This window comes from Lemur catta, chromosome 14 (genome assembly GCF_020740605.2).
Source record: "Lemur catta isolate mLemCat1 chromosome 14, mLemCat1.pri, whole genome shotgun sequence".
Classification (NCBI taxonomy): Eukaryota; Metazoa; Chordata; class Mammalia; order Primates; family Lemuridae; genus Lemur; species Lemur catta.
Window position 1 is genome coordinate 27,411,975 of NC_059141.1, and position 25,361 is coordinate 27,437,335.

The 25,361-nt window shown below is 42.0% G+C and overlaps 1 protein-coding gene across 48 annotated transcripts in view; it reads left to right on the forward strand.

Moving 5' to 3' along the window:
- The window catches only part of SORBS1 (sorbin and SH3 domain containing 1), a 220,411-nt gene that overhangs the window by 63,529 nt on the left and 131,521 nt on the right, over positions 1–25,361 (forward strand). The gene's annotated exons all lie outside the window — the stretch shown is intronic.

The following is a 25,361-nucleotide window of genomic DNA, read 5'->3' on the forward strand; positions in this document are numbered from 1 at the left end:
TGCTTTGAAGACTGAAAAGATAATATGTGCAAGAATGCTTTGAAGGGAACACAGTACTGGGCGACACTATGGCTGTGAGATGTAGAGCAGGGCAAATCTTCCCTCCACCTTCTATACTTTATTAACTTTATAACATACCTTTTCAAGCTGAAGTCCCAGCTGTAGGAAGAAATAGCTGCCAAACCCAGCCCACTTCAACTGACCACTAGCTGGGGGCTTCTTGCCTTTGCTTTTGTAATGTTCATAGACACCTTCATCTGCTAATCCCATAAGAGAGGGTATTAGAGCAGGACACTTCTGAGCTAACAAATACATTGAAATGTAAACACACATATGTTGGAAATGTGGATTTTAAATACTTATTTTCTGAGATTTTTCAGAGTAATTCTCTGAGAGATTTGCATTTTCTTTTTTTCCTTTCCTACCATTATAGTTGCCGTTTTCTTGAAAGGTGAATTAACTACCTTTCACAATTACCTTCATTTTTATTTGAGATCAGACAATTTCACAGTTAACAAATGTGCTTCCTTTTTTGAAAGAAACTTAATCACTCATCACAGCAGGTAAACGTCTTGCCTCTATGACAGTTGAAAGAGGCAAAAATATGTCCTTAATAACAGTGTGTTCCACTGCTGAGATGAGAGTGCTTCAAGGTGTGACGCTAGTTGATGTTGAAGGTCTTGGGCCAGGGAAGCAGAATGACCCGTGCATCTTGATTCCAACTACTCTTTGTAGAGAAAAGCTGACCTGATTAACACTGACAACCTGATCAGCTCCTACCGTGTGGATCCGGTGCTCGTGTGACCCAGTGAGACAGACCCCAGTGGCAACACCCATGGTCCACATGGGTGTTGGAGCAGGAAGCAAGGACAGTCAGTCAGGACAGCAGGCCCAGCATTCGGGAATAAACTGAGCCATGGGAGGCTGGCTGTCCAGACTGCTCTGTCCAAGGAGACACCATGGTAGGCAGGAAGAGCTCTGCCATGGAAGTCCTCAAAAAAGCAGGTGGCCTCAGATTGCAGGACATTTATTCATTCAGCAAATATGCATTCTTATTCTATGCCAAGGAACTGCTCTGGGCACTGGGGATTCAGTGGTCACAAGACAGACTGTGGGTCTGTGCCTCCCTGGAGCTTAGATTTGAGTGGGGATGATGAATAAGAACGTGAGCTCTGTGAGGGCAGGGATCTTTGCTTGTCTTGTTCACTGCTGTATCCCCAGCTCTTAGAAGAGCACCTCACATCTGATGGGGGTTCACTAAGTATTAATATTTTATGAATGAAGCAAACAAAACACCTAAATAGATAATATAATTTCAGGTAGTAATAAGTGCTATGAATAAAAATAAAACAGGATAAGGGGCTGGAGGGGCTCTTTTTGAAAGAATGGTCTGAAAACGTGTGGCAAGGGAGGAGGGAGGGAAGGAGGAGTGGAAGGAATGAGGGAGGGGTGTGGGGAAGGGAGAGACAGGGAGGGAGAGATTGAGACCCAAATGGAATAAAGGAATCTGGGGAGGAGTGTTTAGGCAGAGGGAACAGCAAGTGAGAAGACAGTTCTTTGATGTAGGATGAGCTTGGTGTGATGGGGGACAGGAAGGCAGCCAGTTTGGCTGGACTTGGGCTGGGGGTTGTTGTAGGGAGGCAGAGTGATATAAAATGAGATCAGAGTTGTAGGTGGGAGCCAGATCATGTAGGCAATGATAAGGAGTTTGAATTTTACTCTGAGAGTGATTGGATTCCAGTGGAGTTTGAGTAGAATATTCAATGTAATCTTCTTTGTGGTTTAAAATTATTCCTCTGGTTCCTGAGTGGGGAATAGACTTTGGGGGCAAGAGTAGAATGGGTATAACCTGTAGGAGGCCCTTCCAGTGGTCCAGGCAAGAGAGAAAGGTATAGCGTGGACTAGGGTAGTGATGTTAGAATGATACAAAGTGGTCAGTCTCAGGATACATTTTGAAGGTAGAGCCTGCTGGATTGGATGTGAAATGGGAGCAAAAAGGAGAGTCAAGGATGAGTCTGTTGTTTTTGACTAGGTGATTGACGTTGCCGTTCACTGAGATGAGGAACAAAGAGGGCCCCTGATAGTTCTGTTGTACCATATTAAGTTTGAGATGCCCATTTAATATTTTCATAGAGAGATAGAGTTGGCTGGGGCTGGAAGTGGTACCTAGATGGCATATAGATGGTATTTAAAGTTATGAGCCTGGATGAGATCATTTAGTGAGAGAAAGGAAGAAATGTGGAGGCTTTCAATTGAGAAAAGAGGGAAGACAAAGGGTGGATTTTCCATATAAAGTCCCTATTAAGAAGTAAATGAAGACACTTGCTAATGAATGTGGTTTCCATTTTATGCAAATATGAATTATACAAATGAGATAATGTGATAAAAAAGTGGTGATAAAACCCTACCTTATGTAAAAAGTTTGAAATACTGCGACTCCCCCAAATCAAGCAAATTAGTTTTTGGATTACATAGTGATAAATCTGGTCAGCTGAGTGAATTATAAATGGCATTTATGCAGTTGGCACATGGGTGTGCTTTTGGCTGGCAAGCAGAAAGATCCAGCATCCTTTGCCAATAGAGCCTGAAAAGTACATTGTTTTGTAAATGCACTGGAACTTCTATCTGCCATTTTGATGACTAAGCTTAATTTATGGTTAATACATTTCAGATGTTTTTTTCAACCTATAATCATATCATCGAAAAGTTTATTAATTGAAGTTTCACTAAGTGAAAAACATGTCTGAAAATCAGTAATTTTGCAATGAAAAGTTAGATGTGATGAAATTCTATGAAGAAGGCCAGATAGGCACCATGATTCGCAGGGCCACAATGTAGAAAATGTTTAGGATATCTTCAAAATATCAAAGATAAATGCTATAAGATAAAAAGCAGCAAAAATATACTGTGATGCTTATGTAATAGTAGATGTAGGCATTCCACCCATACCCCTCAACTGCCGTTGACTGATCTGAGCAAATCAGTTCTGAATCATACACATCTTCTGTTTGTGGGCTTCTGGCATAAAATGCAGCTGTTCCTTATTGGCTTTGTCCATTTCCCAGACAAATCGCCCTACGGAGCTCCTTCCAGATTCTCACTGGGCACCTTAGTTTTCCCATTTTCAGACTTCTGGTGAGTTTCTTTTGTCTTGCTATCTGCAGCCACCATAGACGCTTTTGCCCCTTCCCGCCTCCCCAACTCCAAAGCCTGCCTGCCTCCTCCTCTGCCTGCCTTTGGGAGCCTTTCAGTTTAGAACTGCCTCCCCCCCAGCTTTTGAATATCCCCAAGATTTCCTTCTTTGAAAACATTTTCACCCTCTTCCACCCCACCTTGTCTTCCCAGGTCTTTTGTGGAAACTTACACAGCTGCTGAGGGCAGTGTGATGAACAGCATTCTAGAATGGGCTGCATCAAATCCCTTGGGGCGATGGGCAGCCTAACTTGTTTTTACATGTATTTCAGGACTCCCCAGTTTCAGTGAAAATATTCTGAGTGGGACTCCTGGAGCATCTAATCTCTGGAAAATGAGTGTTGATTGTTCTGTCTGTAACAAATGATTTATGGCAAAGTGCAGGTTTCGGTGGAACGGTATTCGTGACGATTGGCATCAACCTTGGTTTTCATTTGTCTTTTTTTTCTCATGGAGTGGAGCCTAAATAAAATTAAAAGAATGAAACTTACTGGCAGTCATGAGGGGAAGAGTTCTCCCTGAAGTGATTTCAGGATTAAAAAAAGAATGGGCCCTACCTATGCCCCGGGAGACTCAGAGTGGTGGGGCATTTAAACAATGGTGGTATCCTCCTTAAGTTAAAAAAAAAATCTGGGATTTCAGAGCAGTCTTCAGTGCATGTACACTTTTAGACCATCTCAGGGGGAGAGGCCAGGAGGTGGGAAGGAGACTCACTTTTCACTATATACCCTTTTGAACTTTAAAAATTTTTTGTATTATGTTTATGTATTATCTTTAAAAAGAATAATAGCATCCCCTTTATTCTTAATAATCTAGAAAAATTTAAAGTTCCCTCATAATTCAACTTTCACTATTATAACTTGGTTTTATAACTGTTCTTGCTCAATGTGTCTTTTGATTGAGGTCATTGCCTGTTCACAGTGTCTCTATTTGGTCTGAGGCTTCACATTCATTAGCAACTTGGAACGAGAGTTCTTTAGCTGGAGTTTCAAGTTTTTGCATGTGTAGGGATATGTCAGTCAGGCCCATTTCTTTCCTCCTTCCTTCCCTTATTTCTAAAAGGACTTAAGGCTGTTTGTGGCCAATATTTTATTCAGCTGCTTTAGACAAATACGGATTTGAAATGAGGTGTAGTTGCCATGAGTTGAGCCACAAATTATGGCCATTTCAACTGAACGTCTCACTGTTGCCCTTCAGAGCAAAATCTTACTGCACTGTGGAACAGAATATAGGGTTTGGAATCTATTGTGGTTGGTAGATTCTAACTTCAAAGTTCAAACAAATTAAAGAGTCACCAAAACTCATTTTCCTTGTTTTAAGAATCTTAGCTACCCCAGGAAAATGCTCAAAATGGAATTTGCATAAGTTGTCACTTTTCCGAAAGAGCGTAGAATTCAGTGTCCAGAGCCAATGGTGCCGATGACCACACTGCTGTTTGGAGTGTGTGCAGCTTCATCTGCAGGGGTTGTTGTCTAGAAGTATATCCCTGGGTTGCCGTATGGCTTGTGTTGCCAGAGATTCATAAGGCCCTTTCTGGCCAAAGTTATTGTGACCTACAAAGATGTGATATCTGTTGCATGTAGCAATGATATCTCTTAGGTGTTGGTGGTTGGTGTTTCTCTGAGAGATTTACACATTTGATTTTATAATTTTTAAACAAGCAGGAAGTTGTGTCACATTTGCTGGCCACATGTAAAAACAAGATATTTTCTCCTCTTCCATCTAGTGATTACAGATTGAGAGTGGAATATATTTTTTGTCTTTCTTTTTTTTCCTGGTTTGGGGAAGTAAACATTAGATCGTGCTTGGAGTTGTCACTAAAACAAGGAGATCAACATCATCTCCGGTGATTACTGCACATCAAGGGAAGAAATCATTCTAATTGTTCCACTGACTAATTTAGACAAGGCACCATCTGATGCCTCCTTCGCAGCAGTGCCCTCATCCTGCAGTCTCCTTATCAACATAGAGATGACTCACACTGTTTTCTTCACTCAAAGAGAATTTCTCTGGTCTGCTGATTATGGCGATGATTAAATAAAAAGTTGTTCCTGTAGAGGTATCCTTGAAGAAAATGACTGTATTATGTGTGCTTGTTGAACTTGCACAATTCAACTTTCCCTGTTGCAATCAGTAAGGTAGTGGTTCTTAAACTTTTTTCGGGGAGGGGTCAGGAACCCCTTTAAGGTGCATCTGCACATGTACAATTTTACATTTTTAAGAGGTGACACTCTCCTGCCCAGTTATCATGCTTTGTCTCACACAGCATTCTAAATGTGTCTGCTTCTGGGTAGCTCTGTGTGGCAGGCAGGGGTCTGCTGTAAGATGTTCAAGGAAGCCTAACTTCAATGAAATTTACAACTTCTAGAATTATCTCAACATGGACTCAAAAGCTGGAAATATTCCCTTATGTGAGTTACTATTGTTTTAATTTAAAAAGGGAGCAAAAGCACCTTTCCCCTTTTTGTTTTGTAACAGCTAATTTTGTTTTTTCTCAAGTTCATTTATTCTGTCTTCTCCCTTTCCCCAGCCAAGAGAAAAGCTAGTATAGAGGAATATATATATATATATTTTTAAAGTACATAGGGAAACCAACCTTTGTTTTCCAACAGAATTCATGTTTCTAAACGTTGTATTTGTTCCCTGAGTTAATCGTATTTATAGCATTTTGTACTCTGCTGCAAACTAGCTGCCCACAAAACACCAGCATTGTAAAAGTTTTTGAAGCAGTGGCCAGAATTTTAACAATCAGAAAATCTCACATAATATGGTTTGTAGCTACTCTTGAAAAACCAGACTATCTAGCAATATGAGGCCATATTCTTGCATGAGATGGTGGGCTGGAGTGGGATAGTGGCTGTCCCCACAGGTGAGTCCTGTGTGTCCCGGGTTGCTGCAATCCTCACACCACCCATTTGCCACCTGTTAGGCCCTTTCAGGCTTTTGGTTTTGTAACCACTGACTTTTTGTTTAAAATCTTATCTGGAAAAATCAAGGGATCTTGAGGTTCAACAAAACATCATTTTGATATACCTCTTTTTAAATAAAGGAACTAAATGTAAAATGATAGGGAGACAAATGGTTATGGCAATAGGGTGAAGCAAATATGTTGTTTTTCCTTAAAGAAATATGTGCATTTTTAACTAAGGGGAAGGAAAGGAATAATGTAATTTTTTTAGTGTTCTTTACAAATATCAAATCATTATATTAGTTTTGAAACATATAATGTACTCTGTATAATGTGATTTGCTCATAAAAATACCATGTTGGGAATATTTATATAGATTTACTAATTACATTTGCTCCTAAATATTTCTAGTTTTTTTTTCCTTTCAAATAGAACTGAACTACTGAACTTGAAGGAGTTGAACATTTCTTGGTTTTTTTCCCTTTTTCATAATAAGCAGACAAAAATATAAAACTAGACAACAGAAGTCACCAGTGTTTTAATAAAACAGAGTTGTTAGTTTTTTGGGGTCTTGTACCTTCCAAGTAGATTATAGAAAAGGAACTTTGCATCGACAAGAAAAAGCCAACACACCAACCTAAAACTTGAATAACCATGTGAACTTGCTCCAAATCATTCCCATTTTATGAGCTATCATAATCAGCAGTTTCTTTCTGTTTCTTCTGATATTGCCTTTTTCCTCCCAAAATCATTCTTGTAAACTTCTGAAAACTAAATCCTAGCCAGAATAGAGACAGCATCTCAACCTTTTTCATTTTTAGCTTCTTGGTTTTTGTGATTGGAGTTCGTCGGACTTGGGGTACACTGGACAGGGAAGGGGGAGACTGGATTCCTCACCCTGGCCGCCTGCTGAGCCCTGACTGGTCACCTATGCTGGAACAACCTACTGTCTCTGGGTTTCAGTCGCTTCTGATATAAAATGAGGTCATATTTGGGATTTCCTCAAACTCTGACAGTCTAGAATTCCATTGTTTTGTAACATGCAGCACACACTCGGTGTTGGGATGAGTTCTGGGAAACCTGGAGACCTGGCTGTGTAACAACTTTTGTGTAATTAAAAGAGCAGGGTCTCAATGGAGACCTAATGTCATCGTTTATTCTTCATGGTTACCTGTAATAAACACAAAAGAAGAACTAAATATAGTGAGTTGTATACTCACCCACTCATGGTGTCATCCTGAGCTTGCAGCATTGGGAGGAAATTCTGTAGCTCTGTTTAATAGACAGTGCAGAGGTGAACTGGGCAGAAGGGTTTTTATCTTCCTGGTGTTCTGTAGATGATTTCTGATGGTCGTCTGCAAGCTGACCCGTTTTCATTGGTGCTTATGACACTTGGACAACCCTAATACTTGAATTTTATAATCCTGGGTTATATTTTTCCTTTATTTCTTTGTGGCAAGTCCAAAATCAGTGTCATACCATCTCTTGGCCATGACGAGTCAAAATTGTTGACCAGGCCAAAAACTAAATGGCAGAGAGCCTTCAGCAAAGTAAACAGTACATGTTGTAGAACATGATCAACACAGGATGGTGTAATGGAGGGTGCAGAGGGTGTTTTGCAGTGGACTTGTGTCAGCAGTCATTGAGAACTTACAATGGCACTTAGAACATGGAAAAAACGTGTGTGCATGTACATATATACACACACAGTATACTATATATGCCATATATTAAACCTGTTGTGTTTATATTTTATACTAAATACATTGTTTTAGGAAATTATTTCCAAAATAAATGGCCAAAATCAGTAAAAGATTCAGTGCTGCTTGGGTTGGTATTATATGGGCTTCTGTGTGGGGGAGCAAAGGAGGGGACAGAGTTTTAGAAACTCTGGCTTTAGAAAGGGTCTTCTTCGCAGAATTCTAGACTACATTCTTGGTTCACACACCTGATGATGCTGTGTATTTTGCAACTCTTTAAATGCCTTTTCCACATCAAATTCATTGATTTGTTTACTTATTTATTCAGCCAACATTATGGAGTAGCTAATCGTATTTACAGTGTGCCTTTTGGCATGCAGAGCACACCCAGGTACCTTATCCCGCTTAAGTGTGCTTGTTTGCAGAGCCCAGTCACATGCACGGGCAACAGCCTGCATTGGTGATTAACTGCAGTTTCTGTTTCTTAAAGTGTATCTCTCTTCACTTTCTTCTGTACTTGTAAGCAGAGATAGCCCTGGCTATGTCTGGGACATTTAGGAAGGAACTTGGGACAGGTGGGCAGAAGGGTTGCTATGGGACTTGTGATGGACAGTCATTCCCAGGAACAGAGGAGGTGGGAATCATCTTCTGAGCATGAGAGCGGGGTGGGTCAGATGTGGCTGTGGCTTTGAGGAAGATGGAAACTATTTGGAACAGCTGATACGGGTTGGGCAGCAGGGGCTGAGCAAGAGCTGGAAGCAAGGCCTGCCGTGTGGCTGAGAGGAAGCCTCTGTGTCGGCAGGTGCGGCCTGGCTGTGGGGGCAGCAGGTAGAGCCAGATGAGCCTCGGGGATGAAAGGAGAGGGCCGGGGGGCAGGGCTTGGGCGGTTGCTTGGCTGTTGGCATAAGCAGATTTCGTAGAGGAGCCGTTTCGGACCCCGAGAGCATGGCCACGTAGGGGGTTGCTGAGGTGAATAGCTGGGGAGCTGAGGGATGCTGGGCAGTAGCTCTTAGCATGGCTTATAAGGCCCTGGCTCTCTTAGCACTCCTCCCACCCCGCATGCCCTGTTGGCCGTTCCTGAGTGCATGCTATCGTAGGTATGTACTCTTCCTTTCTCCCTTTCCTTTGGCTTATTTCCCTATTTCAGGTGTTGGGCCCAGGCATCACTCCTGGGCAGCTGTTACCGATTGCCCTCTGCCCCGTCCACTGCTGGGACCCTTCACCCTGTCCACACATCCCTCCCTCTGTACTGTGGAGGCTTGTTTATAAGCTGCTGGCATATGTGGATTGGAAGGTTGCTTGAGAGCAAGACTGTCCCTAGTGCTCAGCAGAGCACCTGGCGTGCAGAAGATGTTCAGTAAATGCTCGCCGAATGGTTGCATAACTGCTTTGCCACAGTATTACTGTTATGCCACAGCATAACAGAATGTTAGAACTGGAGGACAGCTACAAGATCCGCTAGTCCAAGTCATTTGTTTTGTAGTTTACAGACAATTCAAACTCAGAGGTTGAGTACCTGGCCTGATGTCACATAGCTTGTCCCAGGCAGATCCAGGACTCAGATTCATCCTCTCTGACTCCAAATGTCATGTTCTTTCTACTACACCATGACGGTCTCCAGCTGCGTCTTCTAAGTGTGTGAAGATGGCAGCCCTCAGCCTCTGCCCAGTGCGTGGTTACAGCCTAACGTCACTGTTCGTAGTGTTATGTTATCTAACTTTTCTCATTGGGAGGAAAACCATGTCCTGACAACCCGAGGAGCTTTTCCTCTTCACGGTGCCAGGTTTACAACAGCCCTTACCTCATTGCTTCCCCTTCCCTTTCCGGTCTGTCCTAGTTTATCTCTGGGGGAGCATCAGCAACCGTTTCTAAGTAAATAGAGGAATTGCCGATTCAGGATTTGCTGTTTTAAATATTCAGTGCCTTTTGCTTAAGGCTGTCCCTTCTGGCTGCCATCCTGCTACTCCTGTCTCTAAGTTGCCTTGATTTAGCATGTGTTAAAGACCAGTAGTGTGCAGTGGAACTTTCCTTCTTGGGTCAAGCAGAAGAACTGAGATACCCTTGAAAAAGGGAAGCCTCGGGGGAGAGAGTGGGCACTTGTCTGAACCATGTCGTGTCAGTTAAAAAAGGTGAATCCACCGGTTTCCACACTCATCCCTGGAGGATGGGATACAAGGTGGGCTATCTCGAAATGCTTGTTTGTATATTTTCTTCCATCTCCAAAACTTGACACTTGACATTTGATTTAGGATGTTCTGTTTAGGGTTAAATTTTCAGCGTGACCGAGGCTGGGGTGTGGCTAGTTCCCTTACTGCCTGTCCAGGGATGACGCAGTTTTATGAGGTTGGTTCCAGATTGCTATGGAGCATCTGACCTCTCTCCTCATCACCCTTGGTCCGAAGTACCTCAGGGCCGGTTCCAGGACTGAGTGCTGGGGGTAGGGCTGACTGGTTTGAACCTTTGGTCTCCTCTGTTAACTAACCAAACAGTGTGTGGCTAAAAATGCCCACTTTGGGAAAAGGGACTCTGGAGACCAGAGTCTTAAATCCTTCATTACTTTAAGAAGCTGTATAACACTGCTTCCCCTTGGCACTTCTGTATTCCCCTCATTTGTTCTGTTTGTTTGTTTTTAAGTGAGAACTACATGATGTCCAATGCCCTTTAGCTTCAGAAATCCTGTGGCTCAGAACAAGCCCAGTGTCTTTGGTCTTGGAGGTTTCTGGAGCCACCTTGGACCTTCTTGGCTTCCAGCCACGTGGGAGCCTGTTTCTGGTCCTCCCTGTGCTGGTCTTGAGTTCCCGGCGTTGAGCTGGACGTACGTCAGCCAAGGATTTGGGCTGTGTCAGGAAGTATTTTTATTTGCTATATTCTTTGCTTGGCATCTGCTCATTTCCTTTAGGGACATCCCCTTCCTTGGAAAAAAATAACTCCAAAGATGCTTGTCTGACTGCTGAGCTAAGAAGGAGTTCCAACTAGGCGTTTCCATTCAGAAATCTTGCCTTGTCAGTCACAGGTCACAGAGTGAGAAGGGTGTCACCAAACTTAAAATGCTCCTGATACCCCCTCATCCCCTGCTGGCAGTGGTCTTTATGCTGGCCAGTTTGAGAATGAAGAGTGTTGAGACAGAACCAGCTCTGACTATAGCAGGCCTTAATAAGTAGGTATTTCTGAGGTGTCAGCCATTGCACTGCTGGGCTGTGACCTTAAGGAGTATCCCAAGTGGGCCTCAGCTTCAAGCCTCCCCTGGGCTCCCACCGCAAGCTCTCCTCCAGGTGTGTATAATTTTTCTGTGATGCCAGGGTTATGAATGAGAGAGCTCGAAGGGGCTCTGTGGTGGTCCCAAAACTGTGTTGGGATCCCATCTGTGAAGTTACACTCATCTGAACTGTTGGTCTAATACATCTAATTTTAAAAAGGGGATCGATTAACTTGGTACTTGTTCATAGTGAACCTGTGTCAGTTCTTGGCGATCACCACTTTCCTTTCTTAGATATTCATCTATTTAATACTCCAGGCTAGAATTTTTCTGGATGTTGGTGCCAGCCTTTTTGGTGTATACTTCTAGAGCCTTCCTTTTGTTAATTATGCAGTTCCTCATCTTTCAACACCATTCCCTTTCTCAGAAGTTTTCGAAGGATTACTGACGATGATTCATCAGTGACAGTTGCACATTCCTTTGCTGTCTGTGGATGTGATTCATCCGAGCCTGAAAACCTGACGTTACTTAAAGTGGCTGTGGCTGTCTCAGCTCCACAACTGTCTTCTGCCTCAGTCACCTCTTCCCAGGGCCCCCTTTCCAGGGCAAAGCTCATTCTCTCAGACGGAGGATGTGGACACGCAGAAGCAGGAGTGGGTCTCCTGTGACATCATTCTGGCGTCCTCTGGCAGGTCTATCACCCTTTGCTTTTCCTCTTGTTCTGATCGTAGATTAAAAAAAAACCCAAAACAAAAAACCCTACCTATGATGTAATGTACATAGTTCTCACATGTTTTAACTCCTGCCAGACCTTAGCTTTTGGACTTTCTTCTGACTGATAAATGCTACTGTCCTTCATTCAGCTTTAACTCTGTTCCCTCTTCCTGTGGCTGAGACATATAAATAGAGCATTCCGGTGCTAGGAGTGCTTTGCAGCCACTTAAAGGACTTTCCAGTGCTTTCTTGGCTCCTGATCTCCCCCACGCTCTTTGGACCAGCGTTTTTCTCCAAGCTCAGATAATCTCTTACTCCCCGTTGGCCCTTGCAAAAACTTTGTTTCTCACCATTGTGTTCTCTCTAATTTTAAGTTGTGACTGGCTCTCTGGACTGCCAGGCATAACCATGCGGGGCTGAGTTAGTGACCTAGGATAGAATTCAACCATGCTGACCACCCAGAACTTATTCCTACCCTTACTCCCCAAGAGACCAGCTCTTCGGGACTCCCACCCAGGGAAGGGCTGGGCTGGGTCCACCAACACCTCTGCCAGGGTTGAGTTCTCAAGGAGCATCCGGGCCTCTTCTGGTCTGAGGCACAAGACCAAGGCTGCCCAGCCCCTAGGTCAGAGAACAAAGGAAGGAACAGGCCAGGGATGGGCTGGCAGAGAGAATGGGCTGCCTGAGCTGGGAGTGGAAACTTCGGGTAAGGGTGAAGAGGGAGAGGTTGGAAAGTTTGTGATGACTCTGAAGACTTTTAGGTTTGTTGTCCGGGGGACCCAGGCAGCCAAGCTGTTCACTTTTCTGCAGCTCAGTGTTGGGAGAGTGCCCTCTCTTGGAGTGGCCCATCCTGTTTTGGGATAACTAAGTCAAAGCAGTAGCTCTGTCTTGGTGACTGACAGTGCTTCGCATTTCCTCGTTTTAGATTTGCCATTCTTATGGAGAAAAGCATCTTAACTCCATTATTACGGATTTAGGATCATTAAGACTCAGGCTGGATTGAAATTTATCTCTTTACTGTCTATGGAAAAGGATTTAAGGAGAAAAATGACTGTGAGGATGTTGATTTAGGAAAGCTTTTTAAAGAACCCACTTTAGGAATGTACATTTGCATACAAACAATGAAAGTGCTAATTAAAATGATTCTCACATAGTCATTTTAGCAGTGCAGGGACTGCTGCTTGGCAACACAAAGTGGAAGTGAGTGTACTTTGGAAATAATATTGTTCCATCCATCTAATCAACTGAGACAGATTGGGTGCCTTTTATTTGCAAGGCACTATGCTGGAACCAGTGTGTGTGTGTGTGTGTGTGTGTGTGTGTGTGTGTGTGTGTGTGTGTGTGTGTGTGTGTGTGTGTGTTGGGGGGGTATCAATAGTATAATGTGTGTGTGTGTGTGTGTTGGGGGGTATCAATAGTATAATGTGTGTGTGTGTGTGTGTTGGGGGGGTATCAATAGTATAATGTGTGTGTGTGTGTGTGTGTGTGTGTTGGGGGGGTATCAATAGTATAAAACTCAATGCTTGCCCTCTAGGGTGGCCAGCTGAGGGGTTTCTCTGGGATATGAGACTACCTGGAAAGCCCAGGGGGAAGGAGGTGGGGTTGGTCACCCTACCTCCAGAGTTCAAAGGCTGGTAGGAATGAACCTGTTGAGATAGGCCACACCTGTTCACATTGTTTTAGAAACGGTTAGGATTCTGCCTTGTAGAACTTATTACCCCTCCAAATTGAGTAGTCTAATTCCCTTTTGAAGCTGGAGCCCAACATTTAAAATATTTCTGTCATCATCTTCCTCACTGGCATCAGCTATCACTGGGCACCTGCTGTTTGCGGCAGGGACTTTGTCCTAGGGAGTGTGGGTGGGGCAAACCTTTCAGCTCCTAGGGGAACAAATGCTACCTTATCTTTTAAAAAAATAGTGTTTTAGAACACAGAGCCTGGAGCACAGTAGATGCAGAGTAAATATTTGTGGATTGAAGTTTGTTAACTTTGTGATTAGAAGCTGGAGTCACATGGACTCACTTTCAAGTCCTGGCTCTCTACCATTTGCTTGCTTTATGATCTTGGCTTGTGACTTACCTCTCTGAGCCTCATTTTGCTCATTTGTGAAGTTGGGATGAACATAAGGGTAGTCATAATATATTAATATAGTAATAATTATGATGGGCTGCATAGTATAGTATATAGTAGCACATACTCTGGAGTCAGGCTGCCAAAAGTCAAATCTTTCTTCCTAGTTATGTAACTTTGGGCAAGTTATTGAAACTCTCTGGGCCCTAATGTTCTTACCTGTTAAACAAGGATAATAATAGTAGGGTTGTGTTTTGTTTTATTTTATTTATTCAGGATATTATGGGAGTACAAACATTTTGGTTACATGTAATGTTGTTTGCCCCACCCAAGCCAAGGCTACAAGTGTGTCCCTCCCGCATACAGTGCAGTTCCGCTTCCATTAGTTGTGGTTGTTAAAAGTGAGAATTGTAAAGCACCTGATGCCTGGCATGAGAAAACATTGTATACAAATGTTTGCTAGATTTTGAAAACTCTAAAATTTCGTTTTGGTTTTTATAGAATTCCTGTGAGGTTTCGCTTCCTATAGAATTCCTATGAGGGCAGTATTACTCCCTGACTGCCTCCCCTATTTTTTGTTATTGCTATTGTCGTATTTGAGGGGAAAAAAATGAAGTTCTGATGGGCTAAAATGGTTTGCTGAAGGTAACCTGGCCAGTAAATGTCAAAACTGGGACCAGAACTCATGATACTTGCTATAAAAGATATAGGTGACCTATATACATTTATCGAGGGCACATGGGCGTGCATGAAAACATTAAGCCTTTGATGTAATAAATCTGGAGGCCAGTGAATAGCGTGCCTCCCTCTTCTGCACCCTCATTCACATGTGCCACGATCCCCTGGCATGCTGCTAGCGCTGCTAACTGTTGTTGTCTGTGAATGATGGCATTGAGCTTGTGCCCTCTAATTGGGGCTCTGGGACTTACTAAGGTAGCCAGTTTAAACCTCTTCCAGATTCTAACTTCCTTAGTTAGTATTGCTTGCTCTCTGGCTAGACTTCTTTTGAAGGCTAGAAGATTCTACCATTTCAATACCACATTTCACAGCCCCTTAGAGGAGCCATCTCGTTTGAGGGAAGCTCAGGCTAAGTAGGAATGCTCCCCATTTCCCCTATTTGGGGTTGAAACTATCATTGCTCTTGAGAAACTTAATTAGGAAAGTGGGGTATCAGGGAATGTAAAAATAGCTTTAAAATACTTGCCAATTTCTTGTCACTTAGGCACATATTGTTAGATTAAAATGTTTTTATGTTCACAAACATTTTAAATAAATGCTGCAACATAAGGGGTTAAAATGTAAATATTATCCTATACGAGCAATGAAAGGTGCTTTAGTACTTAAGTCCTATTTTTGAGCTCTGGAATTCAATTCCTTCCTGTTGCCAGCTGAACCTGGGACTCTGATGTATTAGATGAAAATATATTCCTATCTTCAAACGTGGACAACAGGACATTCTGTCCTCCGAATTTCAGTGTTTGAATTGGGTGTTGCAGGAAACTTGGCACCCTCTCTTTCTTTTCAAAATAATAAACAGACATGATGTGGCCTCATGTTTCATCTGATGGGGCTTAGATGCTGTTGCCTCATAAAGGCTGATTCACAGACAAATGGGAACTAATTATAGTAGCTTAAAAATAATATCTCTGTTTAAATTTGGCAAGGCAAGATGCCTTGCATGTTTGGAGGACATGAGAGACTGTTTCTTTAGTGGCATGGAGGTGACATACCCATTACTATTTTAGCCTCACAGTGGTTGTGCTTGTTCATCGCCTACCATCTTTATTTTATTTTGGGGGGGATTCCTGGTGCTCTGTCACACACTCCACACACAAACATAGAAGCATCTCTTTCTATAATCTACACAGGGAATTCTTCTTTCCTGCTTTCTGTCCACTGCATTTTTAAGAAACAAGTATCTTGGTTGAAAAACGTCGACTGCACTTTTTTTTTTCGTTCCCAGCATTTCAGATCTCTACTATGAAAAATTGCAGGAAGTTACTCACTTCTCTGTATGGATTGCATAGAGGATTTTTTCATAAGAGATTACTTTTACTCTACCCACCCTCTCCATTGTGAATTAGGTTGGAAAACAGTTTTCAATTTGTTTTTGAATTTGCTTTAAATAAATAGGTGATACATGACCATGTGTAAAATTTAAAAATCAGGAAAAAAGTTTGTAGTGCAAAGTAAATCTCTCTCTCTCATATCTAGGTATCTCTCTTTAGAAGCAAAAATGAGCACCATTTTTGTCTATACTTTTCTGGGGATTTTCTAGGCATTTATAAATATGTGTCTATGTATATTTTCCCCACACAAATGACATCTTACTATCCACAGTATTTTGGACTATTTTTATTTCACTGTAATCTCAGAGATCATTCCAAATCACATATTGGGCTATCTCATTCTCTTTGACAGCTATGTAGTTTTTCATTGAGTAGATGTGTCATAATACATAAAGAATTGCCTGTGAATGGTATTTAGCTGTTTCATTAATTTTTGGCCCATAAATTCATGGTATAATGAATAATTTTGTACATCTGTAGGATAGGTAATCTATCTCAGTGCTTACAGGCAGGGCTCTGGAGTCCAAGGACCTGTGTTTAAATCCTAGTTTCTCCATTTAAAATAGTATATATAAACTATTTATGTAAAATCTATAACCTATATATGAACTATATAGTCTTGGTCAGTTACTTAACTTTTCTGTGCCTCAGTTTCCTCACCTGTAGTATTTATCTTGTAGGTAGGATGTAATGATTAAAAACCATGGTCTGGCCTGGCACAGTGGCTCATGCCTGTAGTCCCAGCTACTTGGGAGGCTGAGGTAGGAGTATTGTTTGAGCTCAAGAGGTCAAGGCTGCAATGAGCTATGCTGAGGTCGCTGTACCCCAGCCTGGGTGACAGAGCAAGACCCTGTCTGTAAAAGAAACAAAGAAAAAATAATGGTTTATATAAAGCTTATAGACCAGTGTGAGGCATGTAGACAGGTTTATATGTATTTACTAGTGTTATTTCATATGATCTGGAAACACATGAATCCTAAGATGTACTTACCTCTGCATGTTTCTAAACCACTCTCAGTGGCTTTTAGAAACCATTGCATGGTTTTTGAGTCTGTGGGTTATATCAGTCTCCTAGATTTATTGTAATGCCTTGCTCATCCTCTCCTCCATTTCCTTGTTGTATTTGTGTAACATCCTGGGGGAGAAAAGGGAATATGATATTTCAGGCCAGTATACTTACATGTTCAAACCCTTTTAAAAGCATAAAATGTATTGTGAGTGGTGATAATTTTTAACAAATGATCAAATTTTTTTCTCCCATACATAACTAATTTAGAACCTTACAATACCTAAATATTTACATTTAGGCAAATATGTAGCTCGTGTGTATGACTCAATATTTAGTGAATAATTTCACTTTGTTTTAAGTTATAAATTGAATCTTTGGAAAAGACTGGAAAGTGTCCTTCCTCCGATTTAGTTGACTTTGGTGGTGGATGTTTCAGGTTCTTACATCACCTTAAGTCTTACACCATCAAAGACGACCACTTTTGGATTCAGACAAACCCAAGCTAACAACCCCATGTTGGTGTCTGCCAGCTGTTGGACCGTGGGCAAGTCACTTGTGCTTCCAGGGCTTTGGTTCTCCATTTAGGGATGGACCCACCTCACGGGACTTCATGAGGATGGCTGGAGAGAGTAGGTGAAGGACGCAGTAGTGCATGGCACAGGGCAGGCGCTCATGGACCATATGTTCTTCCCTTCCTTCTCCTGCTTTCCACTTCTTCCTGTCACTGCCGCAGTCCCCTGGAAGTTCTCTCCTCTACCTTCACCTCCAGTGCTCTTCCTCTCCACTCTCCTCTGACTCATGCCCTATGATTTGTCAGTGTGCTTTCTCTGCCTTAACTGGGAGGGCAGTTTACATCACAGTTGTTGTCACTTACATCTTACCTTACATTCACTGAATGTTCAATGAGTGTCTGCACATGAGTGACTTAGAAGCAAGCTTACTGACTCTCTACTCCAATGAGGTCATTACTATTTTTTTGACAGCAGTAGCCAGCAACAGCATTGCAAAATTGGAATTGGGGGTACAGTGATGTATGGGAGCCTTGGAAGTGATCATAGAGAACGTGGTTTTCTAAGAGATGGGGTCTCATTCCAGGTCACCCAGACTGGAGTGCAGTGGCATGATCATAGCTCACTGCAGCCTCAAACTCCTGGGCTCAAGTGATCCTCTTGGCTCAGCCTCTGGAGTAGCTGGGACTACAGGCGTGCACGATCATGCCTGAGAGTGGTGTTTTCATCCTTGTTTATTCCTTTGAGGAATTTTTCTGTGGCCCACTCATGAAATCTTTTCCCCAGATTCTTGTTGTTGTTGGGGAATGGGGTGGGGCATGGAGGGAATGTCTAGACACGTTCATTTCATCAAAATTTCATTAGAAGCACTTGTGGGAGGGGTACTTTGACTTCTTTCCTTCCGCCTCCTAAACTTTCTAAGAAAAGCATGAGCCAGTTGGCTTGTAGACTTAGAAGCCAGCTCAGCCTGGTCCTTGGTTCAGTATGTTGGGGCAAGTGGGGAAAGTACAGCCACAGATGGAAAAGGAGCAAGGAGACCTTTGCTGGCTCCTTCAAATAACTTGTTTGGAGAGGAGCTACTTTATTTTGCATTAAGTGTTTTGCTGTGAATTTTTGAAATAACTGTCACACCCATATTTAAATGTAAGAGCCAGGGTGCTCTCCAAAGACATGCAGGCCAGGTCCCTTCCAGCTCCAAAGGCTTAGGATTCTATTAATACAAACACAGATACTGGCATAATAGGAGCCTTTGTTTCCACTTGGAATTCTCTTCCCATTCTTCTCTTTCTTACTCAGGCCTTCCTATCCTTTGAAATTGATCTAGCTCAATTTCCCCCTGTCCAACTTTTGTCATTCTTTGACTCTGGACTGTTCAGCTGGCAATTAGATATAGCATTGTGCATTAAACTGTAATTAAACCTATTGTCATTTGAGCATCTTCACATGTTTATGCCTTGGCCTCCCCAAGAGGTCTTTACTCTTTAGGGCAAGGCAATGTCCCTCCCCTGTACTGCTACAGATGGGTGTAGGTCAGTGGTTCTCAAAGTGTGCTTCCTCATGGCAGCCTGGGAACTAGTCAGAAGTGCCAGTCTGCGGGTGGGGCTCAGCAGCGTACCCTTTAACAAACTGGATGCTGGAGTTTGAGAACCTTTGGTGTAGTTATGTGGGGGTGGGGGGGGAGGGCTTAAGAGGCTGAGAGACCTGGGTTTGAAACCAGCTCCACCATCTACCATCTGACTGATTCTGGGAAAGTAAGTTTTTTTAGTCTCTCTCCTAGCAGATATTTCATAGAAATTTGTTGTGCAGGATGTTAATGGGTGCCCTAAGGGTAAGGATAGGTGAGGGGTTCTGTGGTCAGGTAAATTAGTGAAATGCTGCTTTGGCTAATTTAAACAGAATTCCTTATGGCATGATTTTTCAGATACCTACCTATGTCATTGAGGGTCTTGGAGAATCTCCATGGAAGGACGTTGCAAATTTGTGAGACTGTAGAACACCTTTTCAGCCACATACCTGCTCACTTTTCTGGGAACACAGTGTTCTGTGGAACACATTTTAGGAAATGCTGGCCTAGCTGATCTAAGGGTGCTTTGAGCCTTGAGATTTTTATGACCTTGAAAATCAGTGAGAAATTCAGAAACTGCAAATACAAGTTAAGTCAGACATGATGCCAGAATGTATAATTTGGGTAAACCAGACTTATAGAGCAAGTTGACTATTGGGACAATGTGGAAATAACTAAACATTGAAGAATATATTTTTAAAAGAAGTGAGTTTTTCTTAGATATAAAATGGTATATTAGGAGCAAGGTGGGCAAGATAAGGAAAGGGAAATGTCATTTACTGAGCCCATTTGGAGACCTGGCAGGAAACATGTGGCACATTCAAATCAGGTAATTTAATGTGATTTTAATGAAGGAGCTATTTATAAAGGGTGTGGGCTGGGACTGGGAAAAGCAACAGTGGTGACGCAGGACTTGATTCCTCCATGTACCCGAATGTGCATGTATTACATTCAGTCATCATAGTAACCCAAAGGTAGGTGTTATGATGTCACACTTTGCAGAAGAGGAAGTGCAGCCCAAAGAGACAAAGCAAATTGCCCTTACATAGCAGCTGGGAAACGGAGGAGGCAGAACTCGACTCTGTCTGTAGCCTGAGCCTCCCGCTGCACATTTCTTTTAGGCGGAGACCCCTCGCTTCCTTCAGGCATTCTCTGCGTGATGAAGCTGAAAACACAGCTTTCTAGAAGTTCGTGTTCTGAGCTAGATATGTTGCACTGAGACATCAGTACGCAGGAGAAAATAGCACAGCGTGCTAGGCAAATATATAAATTAATAATGAAAGAATGCATGGGGAAGAGAGAAAGATTGTAAACAGACACTTTGCATGTCTAGGTGGGTTGGGGCTGTGGATATTTGTCATGCATTTTTTTCTGGGATCCATCCATCCTAGAAAGTCTTTTTGGAGGAGACAAGAGCCATTTGAAGGATGTGATGAGGCAGCTTAGCTTGTAGGGGCTGGGAAGAGGGAAAGGGAAAATTTCTCAGACATGTGGCACAGCCTGGGAGGGCTGGCAGTGGAGTAGCAGGACAGGGAACTCTGTGCCCAGGTGCCGTAACCAGATAGCAGTGGTGGTGGGTGGGCAGGGGTTGTGATGGGCTCTGGGGGTTCCTCTGACACCAATTTTTATATCTGGGCCATGCTGGTCCAGTGAAGTCTCTTTAGCCCTAACACCTTTGTCAGAAGATAGTAACGGTTGAATTTTCTAAGAGCCGATTTTACTTCCTTCAGGAAGTTTCAGAGTATATGAATGTTTAATTTCTCTTAAGCCCTAAGAAAATTGAAAAGTCATGTTTCTGTAGGGGTTTCTTTCCCCCATGTCAATCTGAATTTGGGCTGGCTTTTAATGCTCAATTAAAATACTTCTTATGGTTAAGTATTTTCTATTCCAAAAAACAAAAACACCTCTCAAATACTGTGCATAAGACCTGCCTTTGAAAACATCTGGTAAAAATAACAAGTTGCTTAGAAAACTGTAATTCTCAGATGGACCCCTACCTCTTGGTTAGCGGGGAGTCGCTGGAGTAAACCTTTATTTCCTGTTGCTTCCACACAGCGGGCCGTTCACGGAAATATTTCACATGTTTCCTCAGGCAGCAGGGAACCTTGAAGGGCAAGCAGAGGGCTGAGGCCCCAGATAGGAACAGAGACTCTGTCTTTGCCCAGTCGCGCCTCAGGGAGCGTGGAGAGCCAGCCTGGGCCTTTGAAGCCGGGCCAGCTCCCTGCCCCAAACTGCTGAAAATTCTAACTCTCCCCCAGGCAGCGCAAGGCCAAACTTGCCACACCTCCGGCTCTTTTTACAAGAGAGATGTTTTAAAATAGTCTTAAATGTCAGACATATTTTTTTTCACAACATGCCTCAGAGATCTCATAAATTATTCTGCAGTAAAACTTTAATAGGAATGCTTAGAAAATGAAGAGTTCTTAGTCAATGGAGTTTTTGGTAACTTACATGACTGTTAACCCCAAATCCTATTTTTTCCACCCCAGAGCTCATTGGAAAAAAATCACTATAAAATAGAGATGATATTCCTGAAACTATCTTTGATCTTGTCTTTGACCGAGTTCCCTTATAATGCTGTATGTGTGAACAATGTGATGTTCCAATATGTGACTATTTTTAACTTTAAAAAGACAGTTGGAGATGGTTTAATCTGATAATATAGAAAGTGTAGGAGTTTGAGTTCAGTGTTTTCTGACCTCTGAATACACCTAAAAAATTGTTTTTTCTTTTTTTTTTTTTAAAGAAATCTGTGATAATTTGCTTCTTTCTCATGAATATGGGTAGTTGTCTGGTTGCAGATTTTGCACTGTTGCTCAAGCTGTGTCTGCTGTCACATTGACACTACACTGGGGGCTCTTACAAATGCGTGTCACATCTATAGCTATAGTCGGTTCTTTTTATGTGCAAGTGCTTCTGTAGATAAGCCAGAGCCTTCCCTTTGTGGTTTTCAGTCTGTTGTGACTTGCTTATTTTTATTTATAATGCTTACTGAGTTGATTTATTTAGTTACTAGTTTCTGAAAAATTAGAATTTGGGGAGATTTTTAAGTTGTTGATACAAGGAGGTAGATAATTTGAACCTGGGACTGTCCTAACGAGACTGGGTTGTGTGGTATGATACAGAATCGTGGCCAATAATGCCCAAAGTGATGGTCCTTTTGGCCCATAGAAAGATAAACCATGTTAAGGATGCCAGCATATTTCATTTCATGATATTTCTCATTCTTTAAAAATTAAACTTCCTAATTAATGTATTTTGTTATCCAGAACATTCCATTAACTCTTTGTAGACGGCAAATGTTTGTATCTAGAAGAAATTTCCAAAGTGAGGGTGTATTTCCTATCATTTGCCTTTTTATGTAAAATCAACAAAATATTTATTGCCCCTTTACTACATCCAAGGTACCATGTTAAAATTCAGAAAGAATATTTGCAGTGAATAAAGAATTTTGCCCCTCTTTAAATGTGACATTAGCATGACATTCTCCTTACTATTTGGCCTATAGATAGATAAAGCCAGTTAGCTGTGTCTTGACTCAGGGCAGCATCCTCTGGGGAAACAGTGCTGAATTGGGAGTTAGAGCCCTTGTTTTATTCCTATCCAGGTCCCAAGCTCTCTCCAGTATTGGGGGAGGGCTTCTCCTTTCCCACCTGAACTGCCTTCTCACTGGTACAGTGAAGATGTCAAACTAGATCGTTTCCGAGGTCCTTCACAACAAAGTAAACCCAACAGTGATTTTTACTGGATACGTTCTACTTTACAAGGTACTGAGATAGTTCCAAGTAAGTGTAAGAGAGCCTTGCACACCTGGGAGTTTTCAGAGGCCCCTCATAACTAGATAAACTGAGAAAACATATTTATTGGCCATCCTGCAAGAGCAGAGCACTGCAGTGACCAGAGAGTGCTAGAGTGTGCAGGCTGCTCCGCCCCACCTTCAGAGAGTTATGCCTGGCTTGGAGAAGATAAACCATGCAGCAGCTATCACATATGTGGGACAAAGAATGGCTAGACAGCAAGTGCCCTGAATGACAGCTGTCATTTATCAAGTACTGTACCATGGCCGACTCTGTGCTAGGTGCTTCTAAGTGCTTTCCCCAACCACACCTTGTAGCAACCACATGAGATGAATGCTATGTTTGTCCGATTTTACAGAAGAAGAGACCAAGGTAATTTGCCCAGGGTCACACAGCCAGTAAGTGGTAGAGCTGATATTTGAACTTGAGCCTACGTTCTTTATCACCATGCCTCTGAGGGAAGATGAAGGCCTGGATGGAGAGAAGCAGCAGGCCTCTCTCATTACAGGAAAGCACAGAATTGCCAGGAATTAGCAATGGAAGGAGAACAGGACATTCGTGACCATGGGCCACCTACAGGGACCCATTTCCTTAAGGTTCTCTCACCTTGATTACCTGTCACTGCCTTGCTGGACCCTGGGGGATACTGCCTCTCTCTTAGGACTCTGGCTCAAGCTTGGCCAAAAATACTCCTGCCAGCCCCCTCCAGCACTTGTGCCAGTGCTAAAAAGAGCTGTGTGTTTACTGAACTTGGGATATCTTTGCCATTTGAGTTGACAAGAGCCAAGTCAAGGGAGTAAACAGCTGGACTCAAATAGCCACTTGAGATTGAAGGGTGACCCCAATAGTGTAACTATAAAAAGGTTTTTAAAATTTCTTTCCAAATTTTCCAAAACTTGGTTTTACTTTAAACTGATGTTTACCTTTTAATGTCTCCATTTGCAGAGTAAAAAATATTCCAGTGTTAAAATTTGTGCTGTGAAAGGATAGGAGTGAACAGTGTGGAGAGTCCTTAACTAGCATTCAGTTCATTTCTTGGATGGAAGCGGTCATGTTCACTGTCAGTCTCTCAGCAGCGGTCAGTGGACAGGGGTTAGGCATCATGTGACTTTAAAAAAAATAACTGTCTTGCTTTTAAGCACCCTCTGTGCCTTGGACTGTAAGCCCCTCAAGGGCAATGATACCCTTCATCTCTGTAGTCTAGCACTGAGCTCAGCATGTGGCACCAAGTAGACACTCCATAAGCACTTGGTAAATTTGTTGAGTGGTTTGTTGAGCACATCCTCTTGATCACCATACAAATGAATGCAGTGGGAAGATGTTTTTAAAATAAGCTGGGAGTAGAAGGAAGGAAAATGCAATGCAAGACACAGCTTTGTAGTATAAGGTAGTACTTAAGAGTTCTGGGATTTGGGATCAGATAGGTTGGGTTATACATCACAAGCTGGTAGTGTGACTTTGGAGAAGACACTGAATCATTGCTTCCTTTCTAAAGTGGTAACAGTACCTACATCATAAGGTTATTGGGATTAAATGAGATATTGTATGTAACAATAGGGGGCTAGCTAGCATGGGGGCCTCTTGATGATAACAATAGGTTTTTTTCCTAGCAATAAATAAAATATATCAGATTTGGCTACCTTTCAAAAGAAATGGGCAGCAGAACTTAAGTATGTATCTCCCTTCTGGCCAAAGAAAAAAAGTTTACATGTTGCAGAATGGTATAGTACTGAATGTTTTGTAGCTGCCTGGACCAGGGGCAGGTTCACCAGGGTATGAGTGGTATTTGTGGAAATTTGGACCTATAGATTTCTAAAGTCTGGAAAACTCTTTTTTTGTAATAGAAAACATACAGAATGAGAACCATGTTTCAAATCTTTTATAGCAAGGGGGAAAATATTTATGAGGCAATATTATGCATATTCTGTGAACATAACCAGATAATATAAACAAGGAATATAAGGAAATTCAGCAAAATCATATGAGATTGTGTTAGGGTGGTGACATTATGGATCTTTTTATTTAATTTTCACATGTGTGCTTATATTTTATTTGTAGTTTAAAAAATGCTTTTAAAAATAAAACAAACCTATTTTAAAAAGCTTCACTGTTAAAATGAGGTGAAAAAGATTGTTCTTTTAAAAAAGTTTAATACTTGAACGACCACATTTGAATTTTTAATTGCTTTTTCCATTGTTGTCTATAAGAACCTTTTTTCTGTTGCTGAATAATCAATAGGACTATATTTAGTGAAAACACATTCAGAAGTCAAGAATTTAAGAGTTTGATATGAAATGAAAATTTTCCCTTTAATATGATATACTAAAGTATGAATGGACTGTTAGGAATCAAAGCCTATCTAATTCAAAAGTAAACATTTGCAGTTTCGATGGCATCAATGAATGTGTCAAATATACCCATTTTTTAGGTTATAGTCATTCTATGGATTATGACATGAGATCGCCTTACATTTAGGGTATATTTGAATTCTTTGGTTTCCCAGACATCGAGCTTGGAAATATTTAAGTTAATAGACGAGTACATGTCTAATAAATGTCTCGCCTGGAAGCCCCGTGCCAGACTACGCAGATGGGGCAGCAGTCGTGACTGCCAAGCCCTGCAAGTGGAATTAC